General features: G+C 40.5%; 1 protein-coding gene across 3 annotated transcripts in view; it reads right to left on the bottom strand.

The window, feature by feature from the left end:
• The window catches only part of PDE11A (phosphodiesterase 11A), a 413,214-nt gene that overhangs the window by 113,986 nt on the left and 277,441 nt on the right, over nucleotides 1-21,787 (bottom strand). The gene's annotated exons all lie outside the window — the stretch shown is intronic.

Below are 21,787 nucleotides of genomic sequence, written 5' to 3'. Positions count from 1 at the left end.
TGAGGCAGAATTTACCAACATTCAGGTAATGCATTCAGATGATGCATTTTAACATAATGATCATATTTATACTTCTGTACCAAGAAAATTCTAGCACATGGAAGCATTTTTTAATAAATCTAACAAATGATAAATGATATAATTTATTCAAGAGACAACGTTCTTAAAAATTGTAATTACCACTGAGAGGAAATAGTTTTCCTTTCTGATGATTTGATTAAATGGAAATTTTAGATTGAGTGCATTTTATGGACTCATATAGTAGAACTGTCTGCTAAACAATCTAAGAAAGAGAGTGGACAAGATTATAAATTTCTATTCTGAAAATGAATCAAGTCATATTTCTCATCATTCCAGTTACTTTTATAAAGATAACACCAGGTAAATAAAGCCCTTTTTCTGTCTTACCTATTCATGTCTTATTAAATACTGAGTTCAGCAGTGTCCTCTTCCTTGTCACAACAGTATACGCGTAATTCTTGGAAGAGTCATGAACCACAGGGTGCAAGAAAAAAGCTTCTTGCTCTTGCCTAGTGTTGCTGGATATAAACTATGGTCATGAGACAGTAGTTATTTTATTATTCCTCTTAAAGGTCACAAAGGATAAATGATTACAATAACATTTCACCCACTGATTCTAGGTTTTTACTAGTAAACCCTGATATTGATTTTAAAGGCTGCAAATCTCTTATTCAAATATTTCTGATCGGGCCATAAATCCTCTAAATTCAAATCTTTTTCTGAATGAAAGATCTATGAAAAGAGATAATGGATTTCATGGGCTGTCAAAGCACAAAACGTTGCATTTCATAGTTTGTCATTGAGAATATGATATAAAACGCCTGAAGGTAGATTATTTATATTGATAAAATTATTCTTTGACATTGGAAACTGTTTTCTGGGGAGTAAAATAAAATGTCGAAATAGCTTTTTTTCTTTTTTGCCAGAACTAAAAATGTTCTGCCTTTGAATTAGGCAGTAAAAAATAATGTGAATAAATGTCAAAAGCTATTTTCTTTGAGTCAAATGCAGAGTATACTATTGCAAATACAGACCAGAGTGGACTACCTTCCCATTAGACACAATATATTTTAGCAACCATCTAAGATGATTTCTACTGGATATATAGGAGTTCACTTTTAACTGCCCTTTGTTTTGTCTTGCTTGTTTGTTTTTGGTTGTTATTTTATTTTATTTTTTTTACACTTCATTCCCAGAGGTCACCAAACATTAGAGTCATAGTTCAGACAAATTTAGTACGTCAGAATTATTCTTTGCTTTCTGGGTGATGATTGTGGGATTTGAGAAGCCAGTTAGCTTTGTTATTTTCTGTGGCTACAGACAGTGGTCCTTACCCCAGCCATCTATCTTATTGATAAATGTGTCGTAAAGGGGCTCATTACAGGAATGTGGCCAGGTAAAGCAAATCCAATTCTTATATCTCCCCAAAGAATTAGGAGTTGATGTGTCACAGAGATGGGTCTGGAAAGTCATCTTTCCATTATAAAGACATCAAAGGATGCTCACTAGACAAAATAAAAACTGGCATATCTGTATGTACATCTATGTATCTAAATATAAATATATACATGTCCACTCATCTGCTATTTTAAGCCTCATAAATCATTTTGCAAATAAGGACTGCAGTTATAGGATACCAACTTTTAAAAGTTGAAAAATGCTACAAAAATATTTATATTTTGAGACTGAAGTCTCAATATAGTGAAATTGTTCACATATAAAGTTATAAACGTGTAGCATTTTCTGTATTGTCATTTCCCTTAACTAATGGAACAAGGTATACCATACATTTAAGAGAACGGCTTACTACAAAAAATTTATAGACAGTAGTTTCATCCTAGCTTCAGTGCTGACTTGAGCAAGTGATTTTATGTCTCTGAGCTGCAGCTCCCCATCAGGTCAAGGAGGCCCAAATCACTAATCTCAAAGAGTTATTCTGATGATTAAATTAAGATAACACATGTAAGGTGCCTGGTACATAGTAGGTCCTCAATAGATGATAGCTAGAATAATAGTAGTAATAATAATAATAATAATTGTCATTACTATTATTTTCATTACGCCTAATTTGAATAAATTCTACGGCTCTTGGCCATTTGGCATGGACTATGGTCACTATTTTACTGTGACTTAGAAACTGCTGATGGTTACATATTCCCGACTACAAATGGAAAAATGATGAGGTAGCTGGGAAAAGGAATAGGTCAAATAATTCAAAGAATGTCCTGGGCAGAAGGTAAGATACAGGCTTAGAGAGCTCCCTTCTCCGATCCCGAAAACTGGAGTTTAGGTTTCATTTACAACAGTACATATAATCTCAGGCGCACATAAGAAACCTTGCCACCTCTGCCCAGTAAAACACAAATCACTGACTCCCCATTTTTATTTTAGGCAGTTAGATAGTTAGTACGTCGTTAATTCCTGCACATTCTCAAGCTCAATATCATTGTCAGTTCCATTTTATTTCCACCTCCTTTCTGAGATCCCTGGTTGGAGGTAAAGACCTGCTCTCTGAGTGTCTTTGGGTATTCTAAGGCAATATGAATCTTTAGGAGCGCCCCTTCTTTGAGGTAATTTACAACTCAAAACAGCAACACATTTTCTTTTCAGGGTGGAAATACTGACAATAAAAATGGAGCAGCTTTGAAATATACATTACTGTAATTAAAGTAACTTGATCTTCGGAAATTTCTGAGAGAAGTCTTTATGGCAACTATTATTTAATGATGAGGATGATAATTAAAGGCTCAATCTCAGAATACTATCAATGCCAGGATCTGGATGTCCTGCAGCATTTCAGATCACAGAACGTGGCCGCTGGCAGATGCCTCTGCTTGTCCTTTTTTTTGTCTGTGCCTTTCCTTTGAGGACAGCATGTGCTCAGAATGGTGTTCCCTGTTGCAGAAGCCATTCACAGATGGGCTTTGAAAAAGGTGTGGTCAAAAGTGGCTGGGCAAAGTTGACACTCTACCATACGAGGCACAATGCCCATAAAGGCATAGGGTCTCAGAAATGGTGCAGTAAAGTCAGCTTTTTAGCATTATTTAATCGAGTAGTTACCAGAACACTTTGTGTGGGTGTGTGGAACATTATTAACATTTTGTGGAAAGGTGTTCTAATGAGACACCAGTTTGGAAAACATTAGTTACAGGTATGGTTTTCATTCCTAGCTCCATAATAGAATCACCTGGAAGCTTAAACACACACACACACACACACACACACACACACACACACCCCAATGCCAGCCCTTTGTCCGCTTCTTTTCAACCAGTCTGGGGGTGATACTCAGATATTGGTATTGTTTTTAAAGGCTCTCTTTCCTGGGTACGCCTAATGTCCAGCCAGGGCTAAGAATCTCTGATATAGGCCTACCACTTATGTCCCCTGGTTGTCCCCTTTCTAGTGCACAGAACCACAGTGAGTATGAGAAAAAAAAAAAAAAATCCCTCCAAAGCTCTAATGTGTGAGAGAAAGAAGTTTTCTCTGGGGTCAGATCTGGATCACTAATTGACTTTGAAGTTTTAGCTGATATGTTGATTTGCTGGTTTCACTGGCCCACTCCCTATCACACTTGCTTCTCCTTGGTAGTTGCCATTTTCAGTGGGAAGGAACAAGCTGCCTGTTTTATCCAGAACTTTCTCTGAAAACCTGTATCTGCTAATATCATGACTTCAGGTTAAGTGAGGAATTGCTCTTCCTCACCAAAAATGGTGAGAACCTCTGTTGTAGGTAAACCTTTTAAGACTTCTCTATGACTTACAGTAGCCTGTCTCCCACTTGAGCTAGTAAGTGATAGAAACCCCCAAAATGTCCACCATTAGTGCAGTATACTTGGGAAATGAAAGCCAGTGCAATAGCCTTGTGCCTGGAGCCTTGGAAAGCCTTGTCTAACATAAATTTCTAGCTCAAATTTTCACCTTGTCTCTGAGCTTTTCTAAAGTCTTACTGGAATAGAAAAGAATTCTATTCTTACCAGAATAGAAATGGTTAAATAAGGAGCCAACATTTGCTGATTAAAAAGTCCAGAGAGAAAAACTGGATAATTTTATGGACTCCTTTTATAATCCGCTACACAAATGTGATTCTTCAACCTTTTTGTTTAAGGGTATAAGAGAACGAGAGAAGAGATTTAATATTTATCAAGCTCTGCGATGTGCTAGGATAAATACAGTTCTCTCCATATTGTCATCTCATTTCATCTTCACACTACCGCTTAGGATAGTTCCTGTTAGCCCACTTTTCTGAGTGTGGAAAGGGGGGTTTGACAGGTTTAACTCCTTTGTGGGCACTGCCCACAGTCCCATGAGCTGTGCCTTGAACCCAGGTCTCGTGATAGTGTTGGTGATGGTGACGGTGACAGCAAAAGTGGCCCAGACCAACATTTCCCCACCTCCGCAGAGCCCCCCACCCCCCCACAAGAAATAGGCTGGGACTCCAATCTGAACTGGATGAGCTGTTTAGCACTCAGAAACTTCCAGGTTTTTCATTCATCCTGCATCTTGACTCTCAATTTATTGTGTGTCATCTCAAAACTGGTATTTTAATCTCATAAGTCTTTTTCCTTCAATGTTCTACTCTGCACTTTGAAACAGGAGAAGCAGCTATGCGGTACAGAGGGACAGCATGTCCTGTCCATGGGTTCATATTTCAATACTTAAAAAACACACAGGTGTGTAGGCAGGCTTGCATAATGGTAAGAACATGAACCTTGTATTAGACTCAGGTTCAAATCTTACTCTTGTGATCTACTAACTCTGTGACATTAGGAGGGTCACATTACCTCTTATCCCTCAGTCCTTCCTCTATAAAATGAGGTAATGATAAAATCTATCTCATAAACTCATTACAGAACACGATTACAACTCAGGTCTCCTAGTTTAGTTTCCATTAGATGCATAAATCCAAACATTTAAAAGATAGAAATGTTTCACAACATTCCAAGGCAAGAGATATTTTTGACCGCCTACCATATACTAGGCATTGTGTTAGGCACTGAAGATATAGCAGTTTTCAAGTAGCTTAGAGTCTAGCTAAGGCAAATTTGCCTGCATCATTTTTTATACCCATTAGAGATACACAGAGATGATATTCACATACTAATTTATTAATAGGAGTCTACAGAATTAACATGCATGTAATAGTATTGGATCTACAGTTAATATGTTGCCCACTGTTAATTATAATTACCATTAATTATGGTTAATTTCCAACCGGACTTAACTCTTGGCAAAGTGGACAGACAGCACCTTCCTTCCATTTTGCTGCTTTAAGCAGGCAAGAGCAGCAGCTCAGTGAATCGGCAGGGAAGTCTATACTGAATGCTCTTCGAGTAAACGGCCTCTTCTGCATTAGACCAGTGACAGGATAAGTATGTGCTCCTGGCATCGAATCCTTGAGTTTAACTGTTTGTAATTATTGAGAGTGTATGCCCTCCCATCATACAGCTTAAAGTGACAAGAGGCTGGGTTCTCAGCAAGGACTGGGCACCACCAGTTTAAGTATTTTTTTTCCCCTTGTCCGGCTTACAGAGCATTCCCCAATTGCTTTGATTTCACATATGCACCCAGTCAATATTAATTTTCTGCTCTATAGTAACAACAAAAGAGTAAAATCAGAACGAGGAAACCCTGTTTTCCTCTATAGATAGATTGCATGGGAACAGTCAAAGGAGAAGTCAGAGGACTTGGCGAGATAGCCTGTTATTCAAAACCTGGGCTACCTTGACTTATTCCTGGGTTTTCTTGGAGAGTGGGGCAGGGATCAGCCTGAAGAATTTAGGTAGAACTTTTTTTTAAATTTTATTAAATGTTTATTTATTTACTTTTGAGAAACAGAGTGAGCACGTGGGGGGGAGTGGCAGAGAGAGAGAGAGAGAGAGAGAGAGAGAGAGAGAGAGAGAATATCCCAAGCAGGCTCCACACTGTCAGCCCAGAGTTCTATGTGAGGCTCGAACTCACAAACCATGAGATCACTACCTGAGCTGGAACCAAGAGTCAGACGCTCAACCAACTGAGCCACCCAGGTGTTCCTTAGGTAGAACTTTTTAAGCGCAAGATAATTCACAAGATCAGATATTGATAAAGTAGCTCGTGGGATTGATTTGCATTTAGAATATGCACTATACATGGCATCCTCCCTCCAATAGAGGAAAGCTTAATTGTTTCCACAAAAAAAGCTCTAATTTATTTCTCACTGGGACTCCAAATTCAGCAGCACTTCCTTTCATCAGGCAGATGAAACTGGGAGCCAAGATTGATCTTTTATGCATCCTATGACACTGCAGATGAAAGCTACCTGCCCTGTTACAGCGCTATTCTTTAACATTTTATTTTTTTATTTTGGGGGGGATGAAATATCATGCTTTACACAATACTTATAAAATATCACATTGGCCACTGAGAGGCTCCTGTGTTCAAACATCTAGCCTCCCCTCCCCGCTGGTTCCTGCCCCTCTTCCAGTGTCCCATCTTGATCTTCACAGCTGAAGTCTATCCGGATTGTCCTCCTTTCTAGCTGACAGCAAGAGAGCCAATGAAAAATACCTTTTCCTGTTGCTGGGTGACTATGAACATTTTGAAAATATGTCCCATAAATGCAGCAACTTACAAGCTTGCCATTGGCTGGCTGGGGACCCTGTGCAGTGCTGACGCATGAGGCGGGCAAAAGAATGACAGGTGGGAAGGGCTATGCAAATATATTACCAGCCTGATGTTCCACTGGAGAGGAAAACTATTTCAAGGCTGACTGACAACTATAACATACCCTGTTAGAAGAAAAATAAATCTCCCTGCGTCTACATTTAGGCATCTGAAGAACAGTTATGGGAATATGGCAGAAAAAAAGAAAAAAAACTCAAGGTTGTCTTACCCTCACATATCTGTTTCATGGTCTGATTAGCAGTTTTACCTGTCCTAGAAATATATGTGTATTTCTACATACCTTTTGCAGTTATGTATTGACGCATTTTAGAGTCCAAACTTGTTTATCCAGGGAAATAATTTTAAACAATGTCAAGGAAGCCTTTAAAATTTTTCTTTGTCTCCTTGTCTCTAGTGTCCTCTCCTTCACCTTCCTCCCCTGACCTCCAAGTCCCAACATCCAGCAGCCGCAGGATGTGGTCAGTGTCAGCGCAGTACTGACTGCATTTTATCTCACTCTGTCCACTTAAAATATTTGCATCCTGGTGGGAGGATAAGAAAAGTCTTGTCTAAACAGCTTTGGGATTCTCTTGGCAGCCAGAGAAAGCTGTTTGGATACAAGTAACTGCTTTTGCTAACACCAGGGTTAACTGTTCATACACAAATCTGCCAGAGAGCCTCTAGGAAAGAATGCCCTTCTCCTAACTGAATTCTAATGAGGCCAGGAAGTAGATTAGGACTTGAGCTTTTACTGTGAGTTTCAAACATCAGAGCTAGGGATGTTTGGCCTCTCGATCTGCTCGATTCTCCAGTAAATCCTATCTAGTTCATGAAGAAATGGCCACTTGAGAAGGAATCTGCGGGTTATTGGTTGATCTAGTTGAAAGGGGCTTTCCTGGTTCTACATTAGCACCTCCAGGGCAGAAAAGCGATAGAAAGATGTGACTGTCATGTGATCAGGTGAGATAATTGTTAATGAGGAGTTCCTGGGCCAATTTATATTTATTTGCCTTACAAAATTTGGGTGAGTTTGAGAGCCAAATCAGGGTGACCATCAGAGGGGATTAGCTGTGGAAATAGAAATGCCTTAAGGATATAATAATACATTCTTTTCAATAATGCGATCCAGACAAAGTCACTTAGGAAACCACTATGGCAGATAGGTCAGATAGACACTGGTGTCACTTAGTGTCTACATTAACAAATTATGAAGGGGGAGTTGTGAGCATCTCACCTGTGCTCCAGGAATTGTGTGCTTTCCACAAGAGAGGCCACAATAGGTTGGATAGGGACCAAAAGTCACATCTTAAAGTTCTGTGCATGTATACCTCATCTGTGAAGGACAGCTATAAGACTATCTACCTATATCCCTCTCCTTTCAAGGAGACCATGCATTCTACTCCAGCCAGGCTGTTTCCACTCTGGACCTGACATATTGTTCTAGGACTATGCCCCTGTCACAGTTGGTTGTCACAGTTGGTTGGTCCAGGGATCAGCACTTGACCCAAATTGGACCCACTGGCAAACTTCCCTGAGATTCTCCAAACTGCAACTTGGAAATAATTCTTTCTGGAAGGGATTGCCAAAAGATGAGAAACTTAGGCCTTGACACAGGCCATGTTTATGCCCTTTGTAAGGAAAGCCAGACTGCACTGAGCATACCCAGGGGCTCCATGCTGCATGCATGTATACGGCTCTGCACATTTGGCTCAAGGGGCCCCCGGGTGCTTGTTGCTGCCAGCTCCAGGAGTGGCCAGGGGAATCTGCCTGCAGTGGTTGGCTTTGCAGGAGTGCAATCGGTGGGGCAGGTTGTCCTGCATTCTGGGACCTGGCAACCACTCAGCTCTGACTTCTCATGAGTGAATCACGATGCAGTGGGAGCAAGAGCTCACATGGAGAGAGACGCCTGGTCACAGCCTAGTGCACACAGGGACATTCCTAACAACAGCATACTTGGACCTTTGGTTTTTTAAGGGGGTTATCAAAATAATCAGCCTTTGCTCTCACACATAACTCTTCAGAGAACCAGAGGAACGCTGTTTTCAAAGGGATCACTGATGGTTTGAAAGATATTCTAAGCAGAAAAATAAGTTTCTCTGTGGTTTTAAAGGGAGGGTGAGTTCCATGATTTTTCGTATTAGAGCAAAGTAGTCATAGGGAGCCTCTCTCCTTCTTGTCTTTCTTGTCTAAATTCTAGGGCTTTCCTGCTGGTGGTGAGGGGGAGAGTGCAAAGTGTCCTTCTTTAAAATCCAGCTTAACATTTCATGTTTGACAAATTTAAGCCAGTGGTGAGGATGGCCACCTGTTCCTGCAGAAACCACAAAACTTGATTTTCACAGAACTCCCTTCTGTCTCTGGAAAGGCCCAAGATTAATTATAATGTATGTTAGGAAAGTGAACCTAGTATACAGAAGAATGGGATCATTCAGCACGAGAACTGTTTGGGATTTACCCTTTGAGGGGAAAGATCACTTTTAGATCCTACAACCTGTCCCTTGATGTTGATATTCCAGAATGCTGAAGTCTGAGAATACACATCTGCTTAAGCAGTAGTCCTGGATTGTCTCACCACTATGTAACCTTGAACACACACACACACACACACACACACACACACACACACACCCTTAGTAAAGTCTGTTGAAATCTGAACTCGTCTATTAAGAACCTAAGCCTTAGAATTCAGAAGGGCTCATAATCAGACCAAACCAGGACCAAACCAGGACCAGAAGAATGTAAAGCAGGAAGGATTCCATGTCTGTTATCACAGAAAGGGGATATCACAAATTCAGCATGCTTATCCCTATCTCGATTTCTTAATTTGTAATACAGGGAAGGCACTGAAAACACACCTGGCACCTGGTAAAATGTTCATTAAATGTTTGTTATTTTCCAGGTGACCGTCACACCGAGTGAACTGAGCACATACTGGGTGGGAGAGTCCCAAAAAAGGACCTCAGCAGCAGGAAGTGAGGTCTCCAAACTGGCAGTATGCAATGTCCCTCAGCTGCCTGGTTCATAAACGGGATAAAGTCACTGATGCCTCCTTTAAAGGCTTCTGTTAACATCCAATGAAATAAGAGCTGTGAAAGCACACTGAATCAGAAGGAACGCTGTGGCTATAAAACACTACTCTTAGCGAGTAGCAATATTTAAAAGTATATAATGATTGGTATCATGTTATCCTACAGTAAGCCCAGAAAATGTATTTGAAAGTCCATCCACCTGTAGATGGTTAACAGTGGAATAGCCTTTAAGCCTTTTATCCCTGGATAGGTTGAAAAAAGCCTACCCTTTTTAAAGTCTCACCAGCCCTTCTTACAATCTCCTCTTTCATGGGTGTGTGGATTTGATTACAATGAGACTAAAGGAAGTACCTGTAGGCCCTGCTCTGGGCCAGCTTCTAGGGCCAACTATGAGGCCATTCTACACAGCCCCCAACCTGGGGGTAGGAGATAAAATCTATTTTGAGCTTGGAACCCTTCTACAATGTGGTCTTGTAGAAAGGACTGTAGAATTTTCTTTTATGGTGTGACTATAACAGATTTTCAATTTTTATTAAAATTCTTACTTCTTTACGTCCTAATTTCTTTCAGTCCCAATCATATATTTGAGGCCCTGGATAGAAACATCAGCCTGTATTGGCTGACAGCCTTAGAATAGTCTCTGTGGCTATTCTTGTTCATAATGCTGAGTTTAATTTCTCAGGTTTATGTATATTGGCATCAAATCCAAAGATAGCAAAATCCTGCACAGATACTGTGTCATTGACTATGGACGTTCTAGTGCCTGGGTAAGGTGTTGTTTTTGCAAACTCCGTGAATTGCTTCTAGGGTAACAAAAGGAACCCCAAACAGAGTTACTATTCCTCCGGCACCCATCACCAGCATTCCTGCTGAAGGGGAGAGTGCTGAATGGCTCCACCAGCTCTAGCAATGACAGGAATGCATTCAAAGGCACAGGGCACAGCCACACAGATGGCTGCATTCAAGTCCTGTTTATACACATACCGCAGTACACGCAGCAATAAAAATAATTAATGGCGCATCCGACCTCTGGATACCCACCACACCACGTCGTCATCAGCTCCCAGCGCCTCCACAGCAGCTCCCCTGTACCCGCTGGCTGGTTCCTTGGGATCCAGCCAGCAAGAGGGCTTTGCTCAGGCTTTGTTGATAAGGCTGAACCAGAGGGGAGATTTCCCCAGTCCTTGCACCTCGTGCCTCGGCAAATGAATAAGCTGCCTGTGTCATTAACATATTCTAGGTCATGTGCGCACACAAACATTATTATATCTTGAAATTACTTTTAAATTACTGTCTTTTGGGTTCTTACCATTTTTCCTAGAACTGTGGCTCAGTAAATCCTTACGTGGAGCAAGGATGGCACCCAGTGGCCAAAACGTTTCATCTCAGATCTTGTTTTCTCACAGATTTTCCATTGCTTGTCTCTTTGGATATAACGAACTGCCATAAGATCTTTTTTTCAAAGCCACAGTTGAAACTCTACATCACTTGACTATCCCTTTAAGCTAAAGCACATGCAAGCACGCACACACACACACACACACACACACACACCATACATATTCACATATACAAACTGAGGCAATATACAGAGGTTAATTCAGAATCATAACTTTCAAAAATCCTTAAAAAGACCTTAGAGTCTTATGTTAAAGTCGTCATATTTCAGATATGCAGATTACTGCCCATGATGTCCCTAATAGCATGTATCGCTATAGGAAATATTATACAAATATAAACCCAATCTCACATTCTTCACTTCATATCTTTCCCAAAATAGTCTCTAGTTCATGAGTTCTCATGCCTTAAACATAAGACTTTATCTCCTGACAAGTGCTTTATCCTTAAACGGATGTTCACAATCTCACATCCTTGTTATCTGTATTACAAGGTACTTGGCAGGCCTGGAGAATACAGGATAATAAGGTGGGACTGCTCTCTTTCCTTTGAGCTTTCCAGATGTCGAGAGATTTCTATATAGCTAGATAGCCAATCAGACTATAAGGAAGACAAGCAAGATGTCAGAATAATGGATCATATACCTACTTGCTAAGAATGATGCAATATCTCCATAATGTTTGCTGTTTCCAATTTCCTTAGGTTTCTAAGCAGTCTGAAACCCCAGGGCGAGAAGTCACATGGATAGCACAACCATAATACAAAAATAAGTTTCTAATAAAATAGCATTATGTATCAATTGCCCAAAGAGTACCACAAAAAGCCTCTTTTTAAATGTCTATGTTAAAGTTCAGCCTCAAATTCCGTTTTTCTCAGACATCAACACCATTCAGGCTTATTTGGCCCCACAAACTGTCAAAATGCCACAGTTTCCAAGAATAACAGTTACGTCAAAAGAAATGACTTCAGGATAAAATTCCATGCTATTGCTTACATTTTCCTCTTCAGTACTTGAAATGAAGCATTGTCTTCAAGGTCAAAACAAAACACTAGAGAGAAAAAAATCAAAGCCAAATACACGCATTTTTCTTGCTGGTTCTTTGGTTCTTGGTCACCTTGTATGTAAATTGGAGCTATAATGACCCTGCCCTCAACAAGAGGTTGTGAGGCTCCAGTGAGATAACAGGTAGGAAAACATTTTTTATGCCCTGCTAAGTAGTATCATTTAAGGCATTATAATTATTTAAACATTTATAGGTAGCCTTAGTGTATAGTTTCTATACTGATGAGATTCAGATCCTTGTTCTACCTAAAATAATCACTTATCTTTCTCATGAGTATTACTGTAAAATGTTACCTTCAAATATAATGTAGCCATGGTGGGTTTCGGAAATCACTTATTATATGTAATTACATCAAACTGAGCCAAGTCTTCCACCAAATACTCCAATTTTTTAAATAGAGCTTAAATTTAAAAGCTTTGGGTATTCAGAAATTATAAGAGCCCCAAGATATTTTGTCAACTTTATGTTGCTTTATGTTTTATTTTCCCCTTCCCTCCTGGAGATAAATTTTATAGGCTCATAAAATTATAGCATGTTATAGCTGAAAATGGCTTTGTTGTGAAGATGAGGAAACCGGAGGTCTAGGAATTTTATTACTTTTTTCTTTTTTTCCTTTTTTTTAGAAATTTTAAATGAACTGAGAAGTCTGGTGGCTGTTTTGTCTACTTCCATGTTTGCTCTCTTTTGTCTTACTGTGTCTGTGGCCTTCCAAAGGCTGCTTAAAAACAGACAGCTCTGGCAACAAAGACGTTGTCTCCTAACTTGGCATTTCATATTGTGCCCTGAGATCAGTAGAATCATGATTTATGCACATTTTTAAGATTTTGGATGGATCCACTGTCAACTGAGAGAAAACATGCAAAACTACCAAAGCAGCACACAATTTCAAAAATAGGTAGAAAGGACAGAAAATGGGACCATACAAATGAAAAAAATTAGAAAGACATCCTGAGATTCAAGAAAATAATGGTTTCGACAAACGTAGTCATCAGGATGTTGGTAGCAGGAGTGAAGAATCACATCTAATAGAGGCATGCCTCATTTTATCGCACTTTGGTTTATTGCACTTCGCAGGTACTTCGGTTTTTGCAAAATGAAAGTTTGCGGCAGCCCTGTGTTGAGGGAGTCTATCAGTGCCATTCTTCCAAAAGCGTTTGCTCACGTAATGTGTCTGTGTCACATTTTCCTAATTCTCAATCCACTACAAACTTTTACATTATTAAATTTGTTATGGTGATCAGTGATCAGTGATTATGACTTGCTCAAAGCTCGGAAGATGGTTAGCCACTTTTAGCAATAAAATATTTGTTAATTAAGATAGGCACATTGTTAGACATCATGCTATTGCACAGTGAATAGATATAGTAGAGTGTCAACAAAACTATTACATACACTGGGAAACCAAAAAATTCATTTGACTTGCTTTATTGTGATATTTGCTTTATTGCTGGAACCAAACCCTCAGTGTTTCTGAGGTATGCCTGTATTAAAGAAATTGCTGAATCAACTAAGAATGACAAGGGGCCTTTGCCCAAACTAGGGAAGGACAGATATTGTCATTACTGAACACTCCAAAGAGAATATGCTAAACAAAGAAAATGCATCCCTTTCTTTTCATATAGTTCAGGCTTCTTAGGAAACTAGTAAACAAGAACCTAAAACAGGTGTTGAGAAAGAATTTGCGACACTCTTAATGTCATAAATCCTTACTCCAAAATTGACTCACATGTTGTAAACACCTCTGCCATCAAAACTGCAAACAGTTCAATGAATTTGGTAGACATTTCTCCAGCACCCAGGTGCAAGCAGCACTTTAGGAAATATAAGGGTTACAAAAATGACTAAGACAAGGATTCACTCCTAAAAATGCTCCTGGTTTAACCAGGTGATTGGGCAGGTGCATAAAGATTTACATCGCAAGGTAGAGACTGATATGTATAATGAAAAAATGGCAAACGAGCAGATCACTTCTGCCTGAATTACAGTGAGAACGACTTCATGGAGGGGGCGCAACTGAGCAGAAGCAGATTGTCAGGCCTCTATGCAAAGATAGAGGCAGGAATGGGAGCAGAGATAGAGAAGGGCAGAGAATGGACAGAAAATATCTAACATAGCTCGTGGGAAGGGTCGGTCAGGGGGAGTATGGGAAGCCAGATGGAGTAGTGAACTGGAGGTGAGAGTTCAGAGCAGTTTTTAAAAGTATCATTATAATGAATGATCAGTTTCAGGTGTACAACACAGTGACTCAACTTCTCTATACGTTACGCTGTGCTCACCACGAGTGTAGCTACCATCTGTCACCCTACGCTAGAACTGTGTTATTGACTATATTCCCTGTGCTGTACCTTTTATTCCCATGACTCATTCATTCCATAACTGAAGCCTGTGTTTTCCACTCCCCTTCACTCATTTTAATGTCCAACTGAAGAATTTGAAATGATGGAATCATAGATGTTGAACTCTTTGAGAAGGAAGACTGGCACCAACAGAAGAGTACTGTTAATCTGTCCACTATGCACAGGATGAATTTGGGAATAGGTCTTAAGAACTTATTTTAAAAAGGGAGGGATGGGGCACATGGGTGGCTCAGTCAGTTAAATGTCCGACTTCGGCTCAGGTCATGATCTCAACGGTTCTTGAATTTGAACCCTGCATCGGGCTCTGTGCCAATGAGAGAGAAAAGGTGGCAGGGAGACCAGGTAGGGGGGCATGCAAACAATGGTCTGAATGAGAAAGAATGAGAGTCTGAGCTGGTGGTAACTGTGAGGATGGTGGTGGCATGGGAGACATTCTCAAGTCCTCTGTTCCATGAGGGAACAGCACACGGGATTGAGGACATATGAGGACACAAAGGTCACTGGGTAATTATGTCAAGTGTGCCCCTGGAGAGGAGGGGGAGGGAAGCTCCTATGTATACCGAAGGAAACGCAGAAGAAAACCAACCATTATGACTGCCAAACCAAACCCACATCATTGAGGTGAGGGGGCATCAATTTCCCAGTTCTGTACCTACAGTCATAGATGGCTTTAACTAGAGGAAAACCAGAGAGAGGGGAGAGTGAGATAGTCCGAGCTGCCCCAGGGTTCTGGAAACCCAGAGGGTCTGATCCCTCTGGCCTCTATAGTTGCCTTCATTGTTCAGACATCAGTGCTCCAACAGGGCCACACTATTGCCCTCCACTCCTGTCTTCCCTGGGCCTTCATGACTCATCACTGCTCCAAACCCAAAAATGAACTGCCTTTTATTTCATTCCCTCAGGGTCAGACTCCCTGGGCCTTCATGTGTTCCACTCAAGGAGTGCAGGGGACCAGCTGTGTTAATGTGTGGAAGCAAGAAGGTGGGAGAAAGCCTTCCAGGCGCATCCTTCCTCCCAGGGAAAGTAAACATCCACTGTGACCTTTTGGAGACAGTGTCCCTATTTTGTTTCCAAATGGAAAGAAGTGATCAATAATGGTTGTTTACGCTGACCTGAAAGGAGGTCAGGGTCACCACAGGAGGGCCTGGTGGGTTCTTGAAGAGCCCTCAACTCATAGCCGCGTAGTTCAGCAGTAGAAAAGGCCAGCCTGGACTTGCAGCCCCAGTCCTCCTCACACCACTCCCCTCCCCACTACTTTCCATACTCAAGAGTGAGAAAGTGTAACCATCTTTTTTTTCTGAGCTAACATTTCATTAAGACACTACTCATAAAGAGAACCCCATATGATCACATGGACATTTGGACACAGAGCACTCCACATATTTATGGGCATGTCCCAGTGGTGCTGGCTGCATGGCTCAGTCTGCTGCCTTAGGAGCAGGAGATGCCCTTTAGGATGCTGATCCAGCTGTTTCCCCTGCAGCCAATTTCCCACTGAAGGTTCAATAACTTTCCCTGATTAAAAAAAAAAAATCTTGGAAATTAAACTCAGCATAGCTGCTATTTAAAGTAAAAACAACCCCCTAAAGTTAAGAGGTGGGGACAAGAGAGTAGGTTAGGTGTAAGATGAGTCCCAAATTCCATTTATACTGCTGCGAGGTCATCTTTTTAAACAACCTTAGAAGTATGCCAAGGTGAACTGGAAAGTTGTTGGTTGTTGAGATTTCCAAAGGTAGCATTTCAGAAGACTGTGAGGGCTGAGGCTAGAGAAACAAGAGAAAGCTCTCCTTCCTCCCGGGCCCCCTGAGGTCCTGGATCACCCCCTGGACTCTGGAGGTGTCACTGTGGGAGCACCCGGCCCGCAGGAGAGGAGCTAGAAGGTGCTTCCTACTGACCGCGGTAGGGAACATGGGCTCCCCAAACCTCTGCCCTACCTTGCTCCTCCCTGCCTTGGCAGTTGCCTCATTACTTGGGTTTGGGTAAGTGCCGTAGTGTTGTCCTCTGTCTACCCAGGACACTTTTCCTCTGCAAGAAGCTGCTGCAAGGACTGGACTTTTCCACGGCTTTGGAAATAGAGTTGGCAGGGCAGTGGCCAGCAGATGTCCTGTCTTTGTGCAATTAGAAAAAGGTGCATCCTTTGGTAGGTCAGTTACTAAAAGGTATGCCATCATTTGACCAGCCAAGTAGGGGTGAGCCCCACCTCCTGCCTCCTCAGGGACACCCCTCGTGCAGGGACTCTTGTGCAGGACCTGTGACAAACACATCTACCGGCACGACTGCCACGGTGGTTCTGAGTGAGGAAGCTTCTTATGATAACATTTGAATATTTCATGGATCAAAGATGTCTACTCAAACTTAATTACTTAAAAAAAAAGCCTAGTATATCCCATCCTATTGCCCTGCCCGTCCGCTGCCCTCCATCTCACAGAGGAGACCATAAGGTCCTATTTTTGATGTAGCTATGTAAAGGCCACAAGGAGTACCTATTCCTTGGCACTTTATTTTATTTTATTTACTTTACCAGGATGTTAATTTGTGGCCCAGGCATTAACATTGATAACTTGAAATATGCAAGAGGTAGTCCAAACCCAAACACCCAACATGAGTTATTGGTGTTTAATTACTGAGGCAGTTAAATAGTGCTGTAAACGAGTTCATCTCTGATTGCAGCCATAACCCATGCAGTTTGGAATTGAAAGAAGAGATGATAAAAGGTGGCAATATAACATGAGAACGTCCATGAGTTGATTTTAATTGGTAAACTGGCATATATAGTGATAACTGTTTGGTCTGTCCACCGCATTGGAATCTTAGGGAAGTGCATAAAATTACAGGAGCATATAATTGGTGCACTAAACTCATTTTCTTATGTTATCACAGCTGGCATCTTCAGGTTATTAAAAGCCTTTAAACCAGTCATCTTCAAAGAGATCTAATTGTCAATATGGTCTTTATCCATTATTCCTGTTAGCACCGAGCAGAAGAAATATAAACAGGCACTAAAATCTGCACAAATTTTCTGTGCACGCCTTTCTTATTTCAAGTTCAAGGAAGATCAGTAAATGTTAATGAGGACAAAAACCATTCTTTAAATCCTTCTTTCTTCATTCAATGCACAAGGCAATCAGCCCGTAAAGGATAAATTATTAATATTATAGCCTCAACCAGACTTTTAAAAAGTTAATTCATTAGTTCCAGGAAGTTCTGTGATCATTTTGTGTATAGGTGGTTCTCCAAAATCCCAAGGTATAAATAATATGTCAGAACCATAAAAATAAGCTTAGGTTCTGACATTCTTTGCTGAGCAATTATATGTTGTTTCATCTACTTATTCTGGCTAGATAATCCAGGAATTCTTCTAGAATGGTTTTCACCTTCTGAGCACCATTCACCTACCTACCACCACACACCCACGGAGGAAATTTTCCCAATTGGAGAAATAGAGTTAATAGAACAAAGCAAAACAAAAGTAAAAGCATCTTCTCCCTGTCCTATGGTATTTCACAATAGGAAAAGAAATCCCCAAGCATGGACAGGTGTGAAATAGGAAGATAAGATATGAAAAAAGGTAAGGAGCTACCAGCCCAGCATTAATGATGATTAAAGATTGACTACAGGTTTATCATATATGAAATCTGTGTTCCTTTAAACCATCCCGCCTAGGAGTACAAATGGTAGTGAATTGAAAACAATTAATGGTATGTATTATCCTCTCCAATAGGATCTCCCTCTCTTCTACTTATTTCTGAGACATCCCTGGGTATATCTTATTTGTCCTTAAAATGTGACCACTCAGCCTGAATTCATCCCTTTAGCCTTTGCTGGCCATTTTGGTAGAAGGTGCCTTGCTTCTGGTCTATCTGAGGCTTCCTTCCATTGGGCTGCTGCTTTCTGTTGCATTCTACTGGCACTCTGGAACCCTCATGCTCTTAGAGTCATTTATTGTACTGAAACTGTACTAAGGGCCATAACTTTTGTGTCTACTCATGTTTTTAGCTGAGAAGATGAATCCATAGGAGGCTGTGGTAAGGGACAGATTCAAGAGACAAACCCCATGCTGAACTTGGAACCATCCAGAGGCCTCAATTTCCACCAAGAAAAGTTCTTGACTAGGAGGCCTCCTAGTCTCTTGCGTAAACAACCACATCCCATTGGCATTCTCAGCATATCTGAATCCCAAATGCAATGTAGTTTCGGCTGTAACTGGAGTCTGACCTGTATTTGACCTCCAGATCCTTCTCAGTACTAGCTGATGACATTTCTTCCAAACCCTGACTTAATCTCTGAATCACTGATCACTAGCTTGGTCTCAGCTGCACATAATCCATCAACTCAGCAATCCTTGCACTGATGAAATCTCATAGATAACTCTGAATGCAGATTTCAAATCTCTCTCTCTCTTTTTTCTTTAATATCTCTGCTAAAAATTACGGTAGGTAGCAAAGTTTACTACATATATACGTTTTTACATATTTATTTTGAGAAAGAGTGAGAAAGAGAGCAAGTGCACCCCAAGTGGGGGAAGGGCAGAGAGAGAAGGAGAGAGAGAATCCCAACCCGGCTCAGTGCTGACAGCAAGGAGCCCAACACAGGGCTTGATCTCACGACCCATTGAGGTCATGACCTGAGCCAAAATCAAGAGTCGGGACGCTTAACCCACTAAGCCACGCAGGTGCCCCTACAGTATATTTGAATGTATGCATGGTTTAGTTGTACATAGTGGTCAAAACAAAGCATTTATTTATTGCTATTTAGTTACAATGTTAGGAAACTGCCATTGCACATATTCCAGTGTGAAATTTTAGTAAATACTTTTCAGTGTCTATGTGCAGGATTATTTTAAGCTCACTACATTTTAATCTTATTGCTGCAGTTACAAGACATCAGCTACCAATTATGATAATGTTTTGTTTACTTTATATATCAAGAAAAAAAGCCATTAGGTTAAAATTATCTACTATATCTCAATTACATTGTAATAAGATACTTACCAATATCTTTCAGGATAAAATCTGGAATAAATTAGCTAAGTTAATACTCTTGATAATTTTAAGATGAAATAACCCTTTGTTCTCAAATTTAAATACTTCATATTTTTAGTATGTTTGTGAGCTAACAATAGAAAAGCAAATTCCAGACAATAGTGTTTTCCTTACTCTAAGGAATTAAGAATTAAGGCCGAACAAAGGGCAATACCTTCAGAGAGTACAGAGCTATTGATTTTGGCCTGCTGTGATTCTGGACATGTCCCATCAAATAGCTCCTGCAGTCATATTTAGTCCCACTGTGAGCTTTGCTGTCTTTCTTCCTGCCTGTCCCTTCCTTCTTTTAGAAATGATGATAATTATAAGAGCAGTAAAAATATAAAGTATAAAACAGTAAGAACAGTAAAATATTTGTGGCAAGTTATTTCCATAAATAGGATTTCTAGGTAACTAAATTTCATTAAAGTACAAACGCTTTAAATATTTTTGATGGACATATTTATAAAATATAAAACATAAAAAATAATTATATGTAACCATGGTTTTAACATTTTCTTAGTGAATAACTGTTTTGAGTTACAGAACACTGATGCTTTTTGGATTCATTCATTCATCCATCCATTCAACAAATAATTACTGAATACTACTGTGTCCCCAGAGCTGTAGAGATAGAGCACTGAACACAACATACAAAACGTGCTGCCCTGCGGCCCCTGGGTGGCTCAGTTGGTTAAGCATTCAACTTTTGATTTTGGCTTGCTTTGTCATGATCTCATGGGTTCATGGGATGGAGCTCTGCATTGGGCTCTGTGCTGACAGTGCAGAGCTTGCTTGGGATTCTTTCTTTTTCCTCCCTCTCTGCCTCTCCCCTGCTTGTGCTCTCTCCCTTTCTCTCTCTCAAAATAAATAAATAAACTTAAAAAAAAAAGTGTTGCCCTAATGGCACTCACATTCTAGCTGGTATGTAGGATGCTTCTCTCTATAACAAGAAGGCCCTGACTGCCATGGTTTGGGTTGTTTTGTCTCCTTCCTCTGCTGTCAGCTGTCACCTCCTGCTGGCAACATATCTCTTCCTGATCTGGGTTACCACTGCATGTCTTTTCCTAAGCCTCTCATCAAGCCAATAGGACCACATCCCTGGATGGAGCCCACGCAGCTTACTTTATGCCCATGCTAGATGGGCTGCTCCCTGTCCTTCTGAGCAGTTCCCTCATCCCTACTCTGAGTTTGGAGTCTTCCCTTGTTTCCTTTCTTTATCAGTGTGACTCAACTCTAATGATCTGATTCAACGATCAGGTACAAAGGTCTCTGTGCCATTCTTCCATGAATGCATGTATGTGTAAATGAAACTTCTAATTAGAAGACTAGCCATCATCAGTGTTATTACATACTAATGTGTATTGGTACAGCACAAAACACTATCTTTCTTATGGTTGTTGTGGTTAACCCAATAATTCTCTGAACCTCCACAAAAACAAAAAGGCAGACATCATAGACTTCATAAGGGTGCAAAATCAGGTTTCCCACACTCTCATATATTGACCATGGCTGGTTAGAAGTGCGGGGAAAGGAACAAGAATTCTGGGCTGCCTTTAAGGGAACGGTGGTGAGTGAGGTGAAAAAGAATATCTAGGGGCACCTGGCTGGCTCAGTTGGTGTAGCATGTGACTCTTGATCTCAGGGTTGTGAGTCTGAGCCCCACGCTGGGTGTGGAGATTACTTAAAAATAAAATCTTAAAAAAAAAAAAGAAAGAAAAAGAATATCTAAGACTCATTCACAGACTTATCCAATGTTGGAGCTGGAAGAAGGTCCCACTGAACAGCAGTGAACATGGTGGTTAAGAACTCCAGTTCCGGGGCTGCATTGCCTGGCTATAACCCTTACAATCATTTGATCTTGGCCTATATACTTAACATCTCCATGCCTCAACTTATTCATCTGTAAAACAGTATACTTCACAGGATTATGAGATTCAAATGAATTAATGCAGGTAAAATGCTTTGTGTTGTGCCTGGTCCATAGTAAGCATTTGACAAGTGTTAGCTATTGTTGTCCTATTTTTTTGCAGATGAAAACACACAGATTTTAAGTGAACAGAAAGTTAGAGGAAAAACCAATGCCAAAGCCAGGTGTTCTGATTCTTACACAGATTTTTTTCCCTAATATCCCACCTACTTAGCAAATGGAAATAAATAAATAAATGATCATGAAGGGGCTGCTCTATTATATTTAAATCCCCTTTGCCCTCTAAGACTGAAATATCCAAGCACACCTATGCCCAGTTCTATTCCTTA

Source organism: Panthera onca, chromosome C1 (assembly GCF_046562875.1).
Source record: "Panthera onca isolate mPanOnc1 chromosome C1, mPanOnc1 haplotype 2, whole genome shotgun sequence".
NCBI lineage: Eukaryota > Metazoa > Chordata > Mammalia > Carnivora > Felidae > Panthera > Panthera onca.
The sequence above is the reverse complement of the archived record's forward strand: the minus strand, read 5'-3'. Positions and strand labels throughout refer to the sequence as shown.